Raw genomic sequence first — 17,666 nt, forward strand, 5'->3', positions numbered from 1 at the left:
GAACCGAATAGCAAAATTGATCAGCCAATTAAAGCTTAGTCAGCTAGATTAGATGTTCAAGAACCTACTCCAGAAGGTATCAGGAGGGGTAACAAATATGGAAAAAATGAATGAAGATTGTATTACCATTTAGAAAATTTATGAGAACAAGCAGGCTTTTTCTGTATGTGAATGTTCTTGGACTTAGCCAGTCAGACTTTGAGAGACTGGAATAATGAGCAGTTTCTGTGGTTTTGCAACATATTCCGTGAGAAGGGAAGTAAGATGGGTAAGTGCCCCTTGGCTTGAAACAAGATGTAGATGCTAAGCAGCTGAGGAAGAAAAGTGCCATAAAAAGATTAGGTTAAAACAAAATATAAACTTGACTTGTTTAACATTTTTTCCCATGAACATGCTTATTTCAAGACATTGCTAAGAAGTGGAGAGAGAATATGGATCATTAGTTTTCAGCCTTGGCTGCATGTGAAATCATCTGTAGAGATTTAAAAATGATCAGTGCCTCAGTCTCACCTTCAGAGATTATGATTTAATTGGTTTGGATATGGTCTAGGCATTAGGATTTTATCAGCTCGCCAAGTGATGCTGATGGACAGCCGAAATTGAGACATACTGGTGAGATGTAGATCTGTTCAATAGTATAAGATTGATGGTTTATGCATTTGTATATTATGATTCTTTTCTTTCAAAAGAACTTGAGTTCATGTAAATAAATTAGTGTACAAATAAGACAACTAAAATTAAAACAAAACAAATTTATAACATCCATAGAAATGGTTCTGAAATCTCCCTCTACATTTGCATCACCTTGGAGATCATTTGAAATATTCCAGTTCCTTGGCCCCACCCTTATATCTGGGCTGGACACTATCTCAGACATCAGGTATTTTTAAACAGAAGTTTCTAACTTGCAGCTAGGGTTATAACTGTTGAAGCAAACTGCAGTATTGAAATAGATGCTGGCAAGCACCTGAAATAAATGTATTACCTCATTAGGACATTAAATTGAGTTCAAATTCCTGGCCACTAATGCAAAAAAAAGAAAAGAAAAGAAAAAAAGGTACATAGCTTCCAATTGATGAATGAAGAAGCATACCAAGCTCTTCTTTAGAGATTATGTATTTCTGGAATGAAATTTTCAGTGAAACTTTATTAGGTTGACAGTAATGTAAGGGCATGAGTAGTGACTCGTGGCTTTAGCCAAAGCCTTACAAAAGACTCCAGCACACTATTCAAATGAATACTTCTTGTAGAGACCTATTATGAAGACAGAGGCTATATCCTTAAAATGGGTCAGAGAAGACATTTTTGGTCAGCTAAAGAAATGAAGAGACCTGAGAGAAGATCTTTTATTATTAACCAATTTTAGATATAACTCAGTTACCCCAATAGAATTAGTTTCATGTCCAGCTCATGTAACAGAGTGGCCAAGTAGACTCCTGAGACCTGATTTGTGCAGGTACTCCAGTGTTCCATGAAGAGATCATTATAAAGATCTGTCTGAACTTTGGCCAAGTTTCTCAGTTACTTGAAATTCATCCAGTGCCTGGGGAATGCTGTTGAAAGTGGAACAAGCAACTTTAAGGGAAAAGGCTACCTCTGAGACATAAAAGAAATAAGGACCTGAGTCCTGCTTTAGGACATAAAGAAAAAGGAGCTGAGTGGACTTCCACAAGTGTGATACTTACTGGGAGACATATGCCTCAGGACATATGGCTCTCATTGTAACTAATATAGAGTATCTGCTCTATAGGTACCAGAAGGAGAATTCATTCATGGAATAACTTCCATCCGCATGTGATAAAGATACCAAATATCTGAGGGTTGAGAAAGAATTTATCAAACAAATTTACTTTGGCATTATTTAATTCCTCAAATTCTGTCTTTACATAGTCTTCTTGGTGTAACTCTGGTTACCTAGTTACTGTTGTGTCTCTGTTGACTGGTTCAAGAGCCCTTTTAAATTTCTGGGTACCTTGTCCCACTGGAATTTATGGTAAGAAATTGTTAGATCCTCTTAATGAAAAATTAGAAAAATTAATCAATGATTTCCTTTTCTGTGGGGATTGGTATTGTGAATCCTCAGAGTTTTAGTTAAAAGTTTGTCAATGGCAAGTTACTTAACTCCTCTGTGCCTCATTTAGCTCATCTACAAAGTGAGAATAATACTTGTAAAAGCTGATAAGGTTGTTTTAAAAATTAAATGAGACGATGCTTGCCAAGGGCTTTGCATAATTCCTGACATGAAGTAATCACTCAATAAAAACTGGCTATTAAATATTTTGTGATCATGATAATTGTTGTCTTCATCATCACTGCCATCATATCATCATCATCATCATCATCCTGGAGTGAAATACAACCATGGGTAGGCAAGACAAAAGATAAATAGGACACCTATTTTTGGACTAAAAGATTGAAAGGTTGGGTTGAGGAGAAGAGCATTTTTTACTAAGATAAATGTAAATATATTAGAAAATAAATTTCAAAAATTACTTGGATTTTTAAGCTGAAATATGAGACATCAAAAAAATTGTGCTTACAAAATTTCCTAAATCTATGCAACTTCACGTTAAACCTCAAAACCTTGGAGGTCACACATCCTCTTTCCTCTGCCATCAGTGGAATTTTTCTGGAGATTTTGGGAAGCGTCCTGATACAGCAGCCCGAATATAAATTGCATCTTAAATAGATTCTTTCACCAGAAGAGACATGCACCACTGTAATTCCCACTCGGACAGATACTGCACTGTGAGTTCTCATTAATAATGATGTTGATGTAGTACTTGAGGAGACAGCTGAAGAACCAGGGCACGCATGGAAAACCCTGTGTATTAACAAGAACTGCTGCAGCGAGACAACTGCTGGCACTCTTCCTCAGAACAGCTGGAAGAAACCACAAAGCCCTGGTGCTAACCTCAAGGGCTGCAGCTGCCGACCTGCTGACCAGAGCTGCCAGTGGAAGCACGATGGGGTTAATTCTGCCGATGGGGTTAATGCTGAGAGATGGTTCTCAGCCAGGGTTCTCCACACCTCTCTATTGCCTCAGTCTGAGTCACTTGAAGGAAGAAATGAGTATGTGTGTGTGTGTGTGTGTGTGTGTCCATGCGCACACATGTTCAAAACGGGACTAGGGAAAATTTAAAATTAGATTGGGATTTGTGGGAAGTGATGTTTTTCCTTCATCATCACTGAGGACAGAGACTGACATTGCTTGTGGTGCATTCCAGTGGGACTGGATGCCTGGGAATTTAGGGTGGATGCTTGAACCAAATTAAAGAGACCCAGTAGTAAGTAGGCAACCAGAGTGTTGGTGTTCAAGGCAAGAGGGCTCCTAAGGAAGAACATGCCAGACTTAGCTGTCTCCTAGATTCTTTCTCAACTCTCAACTCAAGTATTTGGAAACTTTACCTAATGCTAGATGGAATTGAAGTCTTTTTCTGATTTTGGTAGAGCAGGTATTCTGTGTTGATTTCAAGGACAGCCGTATTGAGTGGATGCCAAATTTAATCTTTTAGTTGTGATCCACAGGAGTATCGATTTCTGCTGTGCTTGAGTAGAAGTGGAGCCTACAGGCGGAGCCAGGATTTTCCTCAGAGGTTTGCACTTCTCAGGCACTTGTACTCACGTTTGATATAGCCTTTTGAAGCACTGAAGTAGCAGACATCTGCCCATAGGACTTGTGTCCCCTCTTTGAACCCTATGATTTTAACCAGTTTACATTTTAGTTGCTCAAGGGCATAATTATATGAATTATATGAATACCTGTTATATGTTCATATATAAGTTGCATTTTTCCATTTATATTTGCAATAAAAAGTCTAGTAATGAAGAGGCTAAAACCATGTTTTATAACAATGAACACAGTTACATGAACTGGATTAAAGTTTTATGATTTTTTAAAACCTGAATTGAAAGGAAATTAAAGTCCATAAAATACCATGAAGACAAATTCTGATTTTCATTGAACTTTTCTGTTTTAGCTCAAAAGAATTTGAATAATTTCCTGTTATAACCAAGGATTGCAATGGATGTCTATAAGGAGATAGGTAAATGACTTTGGTTCAAGTCTACTTAAGGTGACTGGAGAAAATATGAACCTCTGTAGCCTAAAGCCGAAAGTGTGAGTCTCTTAATATGAAATACATAAATCTAATAATTTTATCCAAAATCAGAATACATACAAACTTGAGAGGAAAAGAGCAAATATCATTTTATTGTGAAGTGGATATTGCAAGGAAATGTGTGTTTACCTCGTTTTCAGCAGCATTGCATAGTGAGTCACTGCCATGAGCAGCCTGCCAACTCTTTCCTCTGATATCATTCTTCTTTTTATATTTTATATTTAATGCAGACTAGTCAAACAGATTACAGTTTTCTTTCTTTAAATGAAAGCTTTTCTGACAACTTAGTCCTGCTAAGTAATAGGATATGAATTCTTAAACCAATGACATTGATATTTATCACTGTATATACCAAGTTGAAAAACATATATTGATTACGGAGTGGAGGATGAACTTGAAGTCAAGCTGTTGCAAAAGAGGACTCAGATAAAATTTGCAATTACTCAAAATATACTTCAAAATGTTTTTCATTGTAAGAGTATAATTTAAAAAATTTCCATGAGAGTGTACACACTTATCTTTTTTTAAGGGGTGGAGTAGGTACATGTATATGGTTATCCGATTTATCTCTTCATTCAGAATGTTGATAGTTGTTCATGGGAATTGTTCTTTTACAAATATTGGAAAAACATAATTTCAGGGATCCATATATAATGCCATCATATGAGCTGTCATTCTGCAATTGCTTTTAGCTTGTTTAGGATTTGGCCCTTGTATTAGCCAATGTCTCCTGAGTATATTCCGCTTGAAAAATTTTCCATAACATAGAACCCATGAAGACTTTCTTTCCTGATGAAATCTTAAGATTTTGCTTGTTTTTTTTAGTACTAAAAAATGACATACCAACAGCATACAAGTTAGGCAGCTTATAACCAATTACACCATTCATAGAAAAGATATAGATCTGGATTTTTTTATTTTCTTAAGGTTTTTGATTTTTTTATTTCTAAATTATGAACTTCTTTAGCTTACATTTGTGTGTGTGTGTGTGTGTGTGTGTGTGTGTGTGTGTGGACTACCTCAAATCTCATGTGGAAATAAAGTTGGTATAAGTAGAATATCCATAACTATTTCAGGGTGTATGCCAGGCGTGGCTGGTTTATACCAAATTTTTGACTATAGCTGTGCTAGTCATAGTAAAACTCTAGTGTTTGTGCAAATAAATGAGTATAGACAGGAATAAGGCTTTTTAATATTTGCTCTTGTCAAAAAAGTTTTTTGGATAATTAGGCTGGCCAGGTCATGCTCTTTCAGAATTTATTTTCTATAAAAATTCCATAAACTCGTCTATGCTAATAATATATTCTATTCTTCCTGACAGTGGTGTTTTTAGCAAGGACATTCTGGAGATATTATTAATAACTATATTAAAAAACATAATTTCAGTATAAAAATCTCTAGCACTTTGCAGACCAGTAAATGGGATATTTTAGGACTTATGGGGCCTTAAGTCTCAAGTTAGCTCTATCAGCAGTTTTCTCTCAGATAGTTTATTTGATGACTTAATTAAATGGGTCTTCAGAGGTCCATAGCAATGCAGATGATTCCTGTTTATGACAATGCAAATGAATTTTGTCTGGTGGAAAGAATAAATCTCTGTAAGTCTAATTCTTATTTGAATGGGTTTTAATATCTTTAACTTCTACTGGGTATTCTTTGCTATGTGAGATACCTCACATTCAGTCTCAACCCCTAGCTCCTAGAATCACTGTGAATGTTTGGAAAGCTAGTCTGAAAGTAGTTGAGAACAATTGTAAATCAACAAGTAGAGATTGGAGGGGATGGAGGATCAGACAAACTTCTTCTGATAGACATCTTACTGCCTATATGCTTTGTTTGTTGAATCTCCTGTAAAAGTGAACAATCTGAAAAGTCAGCCTTGTGAGAGAGGAGAGTGATGTTATCTGCCAGGCAAACTTGAAAAGAGAATAAACAGCACATTCCTCTTCATTAAAATACGTCACACTGCTGATTTTTTGCATGTAAGAGTTTACCACAGAAAATCTGGAGCCACTAAAGGCTACTTACTCAACCAATACCTTGTAACCATAACATTCAGCTTTTTGGAAGAAAGACAGAAGCCAGGATACAAATACTTTAAATTTTCCAAAGTCTCTTTAAAGAGCAGGTACACCAGTCCTGAAGGAAATGAATGATTTTTTGTCAGTTTGTAAGTGTATAACTCAGGTTTTAAAAACTGAGTTTCGAATTTTATAAGCATGAAAATGCCATGTGTCTAGTTGTATTAGAAAAGAGGTTAGCTGGACTGCCTCAATATTAGTGATTTCTCATTTTTGTCAAAAGTCTCCTTGGATAAAAGAAAAATCCTGGGAAAATAGTTACTGTGTTTAAAGAAAAATAAAAAAGAATAAAAGCATATTAATAGGCTTTTTGTCAAAATCAGTTCTGATTACTTGCCCTTTTGTTTGAGAATAAATAATTAAAAATATTTTAGAGAGAGTTGTTAGATAAGATATTGGAGAGAATATTAAGGGCAGATACTCCTAGACCAGTTAGACTGACTTAATGAAAGTCCTTAGCACATGAAAAGTTTTGGAAAAAGTGTATTCCAAAGTCCTAATGATAAAAGGGTCTATGTAGATATCTCCTTCCTTAGTCATAAGGCATCTGCTCTGTTGTTTCATATGATTTAGAGAAACTTTTGATGGCAGAACATAACATAATGACACGTAGATAGATAAAAAGCAGAACTCTTTGCTAAATACAACTCTGAAGAGAGAAGACTGCTAGAAGGGGCCATACGTGTATTGCTCTGGGGGACAGGTAAGCTGGAGCTGTTGGGGACAGCTTATGTGTGGCAAAGGGGTGGGATTATCTAGGTTCCTGGGCTCCCTGTGGGTTGGCTAATTTGAGTAATGTTAGGCTCTGAGGCATATAGGGTGATATGGTTTGGCTGTGTCCCCACTCGAATCTCACGTTGAATTGTAATTATCCTCACATGTCAAGAGCAGGGCCAGGTGGAGATATTTGAATCATGGGGGCAGTTTCCCCCATACTGTTCTTGTGGTAGTGAACAAGTCTCACGAGATCTAATGGTTTTGTAAAGGGGAGTTCCCCTGCACAAGCTCTTTTGCTTGCCACCAAAGACATGACTTTACTCCTCATTCACCTTCAGCCATGATTGTGATGCCTCCCCAACTGTGAGTCAATTAAACCTCTTTCCTTAATAAATTACCCAGTCTCAGGTATGTCTTTATTAGCAGCCTGAGAACAGACTAATACATAGGGACCATTCCTAATTGTGTGGTACTTGGCCCTGGGGTAATTAGGGCTCTTGTGTGACAGCTGGACAAGGGATGTGGTTGGGGTATGGACTTAATTGGCTTTTACTTAGGGCTGGAAAACTAGGCCAACACAGAATGAACAAACAAAAAAATGATTTTACACTGTGCCCAGCATTGTGCTGGGGCTTGGCAGGGTTTATGGTGTATAGATGTGTGAGAAGACTCACTACTATTCAAGAAGCTTCAGAACAGGTCTGATTTCTGGCAGGACAAAATTCCCATTGATACGCAACTGTTATGCAGGGTGCACAATAAAGAGAAAGTAAGGTATTAATCTTACCTTGGACTCTGCATGAAAAATTCTGCATGAAGAATCTTTTGATAGCAAAACATCTGCTTTTCCTAGCCTGTTACCTTAAAGTTGATTTAAGCCTGACTTGGATCACTGGTGCCATTCTGGAGTTTCTGCATGCTGTACCTATCTGCAGACTTTACTCATTCTTTGTGAATGTTTACTTCTTTGTTTAAAAGCAGCTTTATTGTGGTCTAATTTACATAGCATAAAATTTATCTGACTTAAATATACAATTTAATTACTTTTAGTAAATTTACAAAATTTTGCAATCATTGTCATGATCCATTTTCAGAACATTCTCATCACCCCAGAAAGAATTCTGTGTCCATTTGACATCAACCTTAGGCGACCAACCACTGACTCACTCCTTGTCTGAACTGATCTGCCTTTTGTAGGTTTCATATCTGGTTTTGTATCTGGATTTTGTATCTGGCTTTGATGTAGCATAATGTTTTTGAGCTTCATTTATGGTATTCCACTTATCAGTAACTTATTCTCTTCTATTGATGAATAAAATTTTGTTGCATGGATATATCATATTTTGTTTATCCATTCACCAACTGGTAGAAATATGGGGTGTTTCTAGTTTTGGGGTATTATGAGCAAGGTTGCCATAAACAAAGCTTGTGTACAATTATTTATGTGAGCATATGTATTCATTTCTCTTGAGTAGATACCTAGGAGTAGAATTACTTGGTCATGATATACATTTATGTGCAACTTTTAAAGAAACTGTCAAATTCTTCTCCCAAGTGTTTACACCATTTTACACTCCCACCAGCAATATATGAAGGTTCTAACTTCTTCACATTTTCATCCACACTTGTTATTGTCTAATTTTTTTATTATAGACATTCTAGTGGGTGTGCATGAGCATTTACTCACAATTATTAACTTGAGAGTGTGTTTGCAATGTATCTTTACTCCAGAAGTCTTTTCTATTTCCTGAAATAAAAATGTTACCACTTATCTTGTTTCCCAACCTCACAAGAAGCCATTTTGTCCATTTTCTTAGGATTCAGGGATCTGGGAAATGAGATTGTGCCTATGCTCTTTCCATTTAGTGTCCCAGGACAACTGAGGGGCATTTTCCTGTTGATTCCTTGGGTCTAGCTAGAAGGTCATCAATAGGTCATATGATAGAGGGAAAGTGAGTGCTTTTTTCAAGTTTCATCTTTGGTAAATGATTCCATGGTGATAACTAACTGATAGTTGGTCATGTTTGCCCTGCTACCCTTGGTTGTGAGTACATAGCCAAAATACTTTGGAAAGGTCGATGGTTTACCTAGTCCATATTGTTTGTGTTTCAAATGAATTTTTTTTTAATAGGAAAGCAGGTTGTTGTAATGAAATGAATTTGAGGTTGGAAGTCAGAATGCTTGGGTTATTGTGCATATTCAATCACTAATTGCAAGATCTTGACCAGGTCTGGGACTTAGTTGCCTTATCCATAGAATAAAATGGGAATGGTAAAATAATCATAATTTCATACTTTGTTTAGTAGAAGAAATGTTTTACCTAGAACCCCAATAAAATGACCAGAAATAAGAGGATTTGCTCTGATTGAAATGGAATCGAAGCCAAGCCCCTAAGGTTTTGTTTTCTCCTGATGGTGATTTCCCTCTTTTGTGGTTAATACAATTACACATTCCTCAGAATCTGTATTAAGGAAATCACTGACTGTATCACCTCCAAAATCCCCATTCAGCAACAGAGAATCTATCAGTAAACAGTTTTGTTCAAACTAGGAAGGTTTTCTTCTTTTTGATTGCATGGATTTTGCTATTGTTATTAAACAGTTGGCTTTAGGGAAACTCAAAACAAATGAATAGTATTTTAAATAAAATTTATAGAGAACCTAAGTGCTACTAATAATCCAAGGATTTTTGTAAGTCAGAGATTATACCATAAAGAATTAAGAGTTTTTTTGTTTGTTTGTTTATTTCTTTGAGGCGGAGTCTTGCTCTGTTGCCCAGGCTGGAGTGCAATGGCCTGATCTGGCTCACTGCAAGCTCTGCCTCCTGGGTTCATGCCGTTATCCTGCCTCAGCCTCCTGAGTAGCTGGGATTATAGGCACCCGCCACCATGCCTGGCTAATTTTTTGTATTTTTAGTAGAGATGGGGTTTCACTGTGTTAGCCAGGATGGTCTCGATCGCTTGACCTCGTGATCCGCCCGCCTTGGCCTTCCAAAGTGCTGGGATTATAGGCGTAAGCCACTGCGCCCGGCCAGAATTGAGATTTTTTTTTTTAACTCAATTTAAGATAAAAATGCTTACAGGTTTTATAATAAAATCTTTCAGGAGGAGTCATTCTTATCATATTCTCATTATGAGTGGACTTCCTTTTATATATTCACCAACCTTTGCGACATATAGTATATACCTATCACTGAACCAGATACTGTGGAGTCTGTCAAATACATATAATTTTTTTTATATATAGGGATAATTGTCTTAGAATACGCTAGTGAGATTAGTCGGGAAAGACTCAACAGATGTCAAGGTGAGATTTTTCAGAACTCTGATGATTCTCCTTTACTTTTTGTGATGAAATGAGCTCTGTCTATTGACAGTCGGTTACCCTGGGACATACTTTGAAGAACCTAGAGCATCTGATAATATCATGGGTAAAATAAGAATGTAAAGGTATCCATGCTTTCCCATAGGGAAATTGGTATAAATAAACAAAAAGCTGTTAGGATTAGGATAAAAGGTGAACAAGCAGAATATGATCAAAGGATTTTATAAGTGTTGAGAAATTAGCCCTGAAATTACTTGAAGTAACTTTTGTAGTCTCAAAAGTTGAAATTTAACCTTCCTGCCTATTAGTACACTTTGATTATCTATAGACCACCAGTTAAACTCTAAAGAATGGTAGAATGGCATTTTTACCCCAAACATACATTTCTATTTTCTTTTAAAGAAAAATGGAGAGAAATAAATTCTAGAGAAGAGATATAATACTTTTTAACTCTTTCTTATATTTTTACTCTTATATTCCTAGGAGTATGTACCTAAAAGAAGTAGAGAATTCAAATTGCATTCAAAATGTACATTGTGTCCAATGATATATAAAATCATATATATCAATTATATATCCAATGATATATAAAAAAAGTATGTGTCTCTGTTTCTGTCTTATAAATTTGTAACAATAAATTTTTTATACCTCACATACCTTATGAAGATGCCATTAATTCTTTGAATTACAGAAAAGATTGATTTAAGTAGAGCTTAATATTATATAAGTTGTTTTTAAATGATGTTGTTTATTACTGAAACAACTTACTTCTTAGATCTGAAGTTATTCAGAGGCTTAAAATAGCAATAAAAGGATAGAGAGTTTAACCTTGAACAACCCTGGGTTAGAGGCACAGACCTCTCGCTCAGTTGAAAATCCACATGTAACTTTTCACTTCTCCAAAACTTAACCAATAATAGCCCACTGTTGACCAGAAGCCTTACTGATAAACAGTTGTTGAACATGTTTTGTATGTTATATGTATTATGTATTGTATTCTTACAATAAAGTAAGCTAGAAAAAAGAAAATGTTATTAAGAAAATCATAAGAGAAAATATATTTACTATTCAGTAAGTGGAAGTGGATCATCATAAAGATCTTCATTCTCATCATCTTCATATAGAATAGGCTTAGGAAAGGAGGAAGAGGGGGCTTGGTCTTACTGTTTCTGGGATGACAGAGGACAAAAAATAATCTGCATACAAGTAGACCTATGCAATTCAATTCATGTTGTTCAGGGATCAGTGGTTTTTGTGTTTTTTTTTTCAGTTGGCAGTTTTAAAGTTGTTATTATGCAATGTTCAGGAAGCAGATATACTTGTGTTTACTTGTTCAATTGAAAAACATTACCAGGAAAAAATAAAATAACTTTTCCTGTTTCTGAGTCTTTGCTGTCTCATACCTTTCAAAGGGACCAGGTCGTTTATCCATATTCCAATGTCAAAATGCAAAGAAACAGGAAAATTTAATTTCATCATTTTACATTTCTTTGATGCACTTGAAAATGCAGATTTTTTTTCAGTATGTGAAAAGTCTATTGTCTTCTTGCTTTTTGATTTAAAGAATGTAGAAGAATATGACATGCCACATGGGTGTCATGTCACAACTTTTCAGTTAAATAGGTTGTGAAAAAATCTGTTTATTCATCTAGTAAATTACCAGAAATAGTAGTTCCCAAGCAGGAGACAGTAGAACCTACTGGAGAGAACATAGGAGAGGCATTGGAGAGACCTGTGCACTCATTCTGGCTCTGTGGCCAATCACTCATGTAATCTTGAGTAACAGCACTCAACAACTCTTGGCCTGGAACACAGTACGTACATAATAAACCCTTGGTGAATGAATGGATTAACTCAACCAATATTTATTGTGTATCTACTCTGTTCCAGGCACTGTTCTAGGTTCTAGGGTTAGAGCAGTGAACCAAAGATGCATAGTCCCTGCCTTCATAGAGCTGAGATTCTAGCTGAAGAATATAGACAACAAAATAAGCAAATCAATTATGTGGCAGATCTGATAAACATTGTTACAGAGAAAAATAAAATCAGGAAAGGCAGGTAGAAAATACCAAGCAGGGAGTGGTTGCTATTTCATATAGGGTAGTTTGGAAGAGTTGACTTTTAAGTAGATGGCCACACTGGGAGAATTGTCTCATTTGTCATGCCAAACAGTGCTGTGTGCCCTGGTATCCACAGACAGTTGTAAAACTTAGGTGATTTGAGGACACTCGGGCACTCAGCACTGTTTGGCATGCCAAATGAGACAACTCTTCCAGTGTGGCCAATAAGAACAAAAATTTTAAATCATACACTTTCAGGTTATTGTGATATTGTTTATGGGATTTGGATGCACATATGTTCTTATGCAAATATGATTCTAAAATTTCATAGATTATCTCAAAAGGAAAGGCTTCCATTTGAATGAATGGAAAGAAGAGAAAATTTGCTACTTACATCTTAGGGGTTTTACAGGATTTTCAGGGAGGTATTTTTATTTGAGAAAACCAGATTGAAAATCGTGCTGCAACTTGTTAGATAAAGGAGGGTGCTGCTCATTATTTTCTAATCTAGTGTTGGGCTTTAAAAACACTTCTTGAAGTTTGAGGTGGGGAGTCTGTTTATAGTTGAATGCATGTGCATGTGTTGAGGTAGAGGTGGGGTGAGTTGGTAGTTAGAAGAACTTCTCTCATTGCTAAACTTATAAATACCACAATTTAAAAGGCATGATTATGTGTAGACTCTGATTGTAAGTGGTAGTTAATAGCAACATGAGGTCAGCTTATTAATATTTGCACGTGGGACAAAAGGGACAGATTTCTTCACATCACTTTTTCTCATCTACATTTTCACACCACATAATTATTAGAAATCTCTGCATAGGCAAAAAAAAAAACACACAATATCCGGATTTTGTTTTCTCCTTTTGATTTTATGCTACATGTGGTCTTACTGCCTTCTCCCACTTTTGGTACAGTCAATGTCTTAGGAAACACAATATTTGGAAAATGACACACTAGAAATCATTTTGACCAATTCTTCCTTTTCCTCAGTAACAGAGCTAAAGGTTGTATCTAGATAATTTTGTGGAAGTATTTTTTAAGAGATGCTACATTTTTGGGGTGAACATTAGAGACAAGAAAAGCAGGCTATTCCCCTTGCTACCCCTAAGTGGTCATTTGTATTAGAGGGAGCTTATCGTGAACACACAGTTGCTGGGTTCTGTGGACTGACGCTGCCCTGATTTATTTCTTCCCATTTGCTGTTGTGTGCTGAATGGCCTATAATTTGTTATTGATATGTTGGAGTTTATCTCAATTTATTATTCTATTTGTTGTGCCTTGACCTATGTACATTGGTTTATCTCTGACTGAAAACTTAAAGTTGACATTCAAAAAATAATTTCTCAAGCAATAGTCCTGGAAAGAAATTATCTAATTCTATTATCTAAGATGTTTTCCTGGTTCCTACTTTTCTTGGTAATGGTAAACTTAAAAGGTCTTGTTAGACAGAGTGTTTGTTATATGAGGTATCTTGTGGGTGTGTATGTATGAATTTAGGCAAGCAATTGTTTTACAGAAGACAGTTGAAAAATAAATCTCATTTTACTATAACATCCATCATCATTCTTTTCCATAAAATAAAGGCTATTTGCTCTTGTAGGTGATTTGAATTAGTGTCATTGTATTTATGGCAGATAAAATGTGGTATTTTCCTAGAATATTCCATGCTGTGTCTAGAATAGGCTCTAGGCCTGAGGAAAGGTGAAAAAGCACAGTACTGGATTATCTCTGCTTACTGCTCTCTCATTGGCTAGAGTAAATGAATAAAATAAAGCAGTTCAAGCAAGTCAAGGAAGGAATACAAAGCCAAGCAATTTGGAGGGAAAAAATTTTTTTAGAAGTTTTTAAGTAGCTGAATTGTTTATACAGAACAAGAGAAAGTTTAAGGTTGAATAAACAATTGTCTTACAACTATTTCAGAGAGTAATTTTTATATGGAGTGTTTTATTCAGTCAATAATTTTTTTCAAGCACTTGTACCAAATGTGTAATGGTCAACAAGGTAGCCATGGTCCCTGGCTTTAAAATGTTTTGCCCAGGAGAACATGACCTCTTTCCTCCAAATCGAGTAAGCAAACAAAGAATAAATAAATCACAAATTGTGGTAAGAGTTATGAAGGAAACCTGCTAAAGGCTCAGACAGGAAAAAAAAAATCTTTCAGTAGGAGGGTTTTTTCTTTGACTCTTAGCTTAAATGTCTCATTTAGAGGAGGAGTCACCTTTAGAGGAGATGGCATTTAAGCTGAGACATGAAAGTAAAAATAAACAACAGGATCTAGCCATGTGGGCAGTGGAAAGAGACACTGTCCTAAACATTCCCCATATGTGCAAAAGCCCTGAGGCAGGAAAGTGGTTGGCTTTGAGGATCCACAAGAAGACCACTGTGCCTACAAAATGGGAAGAACAAAGGAAAGTGACTCAAGATGTTGTTGAAGATATAGAAAAAGTCCACATCTGCAGACTTTATAGGTCATGTTAAAGAATTGGGATTTTATTCCAATTACAATAAGGTTTATTAAGGGGTTTAACTGAGGATGGTGACATGATCCGAAACACATTTTAAGATGTTACTATTTTATAAATGTGGAAATGGAGAGATGAATCAGTAGACAGTCACAATATCAAAATGATGATGGCTTTATCCACATAGGCAGAGGAGAGAAGGCAAGAAATATATGGATTTGAGAGACATATTGGTGTAGAATTGAGAAGTAGAACTTCCTATTGCTTTGTAAGAAAAAAATGAGGAAAAAGGAAGGAATCAAAGACAATATTCTAGTTTTCTATTTTGAATCACTGAGTGGCTGGTAGGACCCCAGTGATTCAACATAGAAAACTAGAATATGCATCCTTTGCTGAAAAGGGATATACTGAAAGTAGTGAGGTGGAAAACAAGTTTAGTGAGAAAATCAGAGTTATATTTTAGATATGTAGGTATAATATATCCATGAGACACCCAAGTGGAGATGCCAAATAGGCTGTTGTGAAGATGAATCTGGAGCTCCAGGAGAGGGTTGGGTTAGTGATATAAATGTGGAGGAGGTCAGCAGATAATTCAATGCTGTGGATTCAATGGAATTCAATGGAATGGATGTGATTCAATGGAACGGATGTGACCAGCTATGAAGAGAGTGTAGGGAGAGAAAAGAACCCGCCCGGGACCAAGCCTCCATGAGGATGATAGAGGCTGTGAGAGGAAACAAAGAAGTCTGCAGAGGGTTGGGCAATGAAGCAAGAGGAAAACCAGATATATGTCATGGAACCATGAGAAGAGCGTTTTGAGCAGGAGATTGTGATAAACTGTGTTGATTGCTTTTTAGAGGTCTCAAGGACAGAGTAATTTTTAAATGAAATGTAGTCTCGCTCTCTGAAAACCTTTTAAAGCTACACAGCTCCTGATGTATCTGGAATGCTGAATGGATTGCTTAGCTATCAATATTTATTATGCTATCTGACCTAGAATTTAATATTTGTTATCAGTCACTAATTTTTAAATTTTCTTGCTTACTCAAGCCATAATAAAAAAAAATAAATCTGCATTTAAATGACCATAGGCTGGTGGTCAACAGCAGCTGTGCAAAATATCATGGTAAGGTACCACTGAGAGTTACAAAAGAGGTAGAAGCATAACCACAAACTTCCAGGGAATTTACAATCTAAACTCAAGCTGCCAACTAGTGTGTATAGAAAGCAATTAAATAACTTTCTTTTATAATAATCTCAGTATAGTCCTTGTTGTTCGTAATATAATTTATTATGTGTAAGAAAGCCATTCTATACAATTAATAAATATTATTTATTTCAGTACTTCAAAATGTATTTTGGAAATATATGATTACTTGTATCAATAAATTTTTAGAAGCCACAAACTAGAAAATGGAGTCTAAAACCAAGATTAATCTAGGCAGTTGTTTATATGAGGATAGAGTTACCTCTGTCTCCCCTCCTATTTAAACCCAATCTCTCCTTCTGTGACTACAATCCCACTTCCTCAAACTTTGTCAGGGCTTTCTTCTCTGAAATATCTCTCAAATGTCTCCTTTCTTTTGCATCTTCAACCTCGCTTTCTGGTAGTTTATCTCCATCAGTATGTAAACTCTCTCAAGATTCATATGTATTAAAAAAAAGACAAATGTTTTCCAAGTCCTAGAAGTGTAAGATGTGCCAAGTGAAATACATGTTTTTCCCTCAATCCTGACACACATACCTTTCACAATGATTACAGGTTGGCTTTTCCTTGTGATTTTCCACCTCAGTGAATAGCGTCACCCATGCTAGAAATCTCGAATGCATCATCGACTCTTTCCTTTGTTTTACCCCCACTTTTAATTTATCACTATGTCCTATTGATTTACCTTCTAACATCTTTTTAATCCAGCTACATCTTTCCATGACTAGGATATTACCCTAATCGATTGCACAATGTCTCTCACCTAAATCGCCTACGGCGTTTTAATGGATTTCTAGAACTCCTTGGAATTTGTTCTCCTCCGTTGTCTCCAGTGCATGTATGGTGATCTTTCTAAATGCACATCCCTACATTAAAAGCCTTTAGTGTCTCCCCATCACTACCTGCATCAAATCTGAACCTCTTACCTTAGCATATAAGACCCTTTCTGACTTTGCTTATGTTGAACACACACACACACACACACACACACACCATTTTCAGAAGTCACGTTCTTTCTCATCTCTGGGTTGTATGCATGCTGTCCTCTCTCCTGGGAAATATTTCTCTGTTCTTGTCCTCCACACTGGCCAACTTACTCACTCTAGACTCCAGTTGAAATGTCACTTACCCTAAGAAGCCTTTCTTAAGTGCCACAGATTCCAGGCAACTCTGCGTTTTTCCTATCAGAGTTCTTACCAAACTCCATGTTGTGTGAGTGATTATTTTTGGTCTGCTGAAAGGAAAAAAATGAAGTGTTAATCTCAGATTTATAACTTGGTTTTCTCCACCATCTTTTAATATATACTTATACAATGAGTTTCCAAACATGACCAAAATGTCAGGTTAAGCAATTGGAATAATTAAAAATATCCTGGCCTGGAAGTGTACTAGGATGATGATGCCTCATTATTATTGATTACACTTATGTTTCACCCTTTTTGAAAAAATAATTTTTCTAGTACCACCTGCTATGTGATTAAATGAAACTCACTTTCTATTACCCATCAGTGTTTTCTTTTTCTCCCGTTTCTTTTGATTTTGCCAAAAGTTTAAACTTTCAATAATTAATTTAGTGAGGCATTTTTATTTGCTTGTTTATTATATTCAAAGTAATATAGTTTTAAAATCCTTTTTGAGATTTGTTTGCACAATACATCTTTAGTAAACACCACAACATGCTTCTATATTGGTCAT

This window comes from Nomascus leucogenys, chromosome 5, assembly GCF_006542625.1.
Source record: "Nomascus leucogenys isolate Asia chromosome 5, Asia_NLE_v1, whole genome shotgun sequence".
NCBI lineage: Eukaryota > Metazoa > Chordata > Mammalia > Primates > Hylobatidae > Nomascus > Nomascus leucogenys.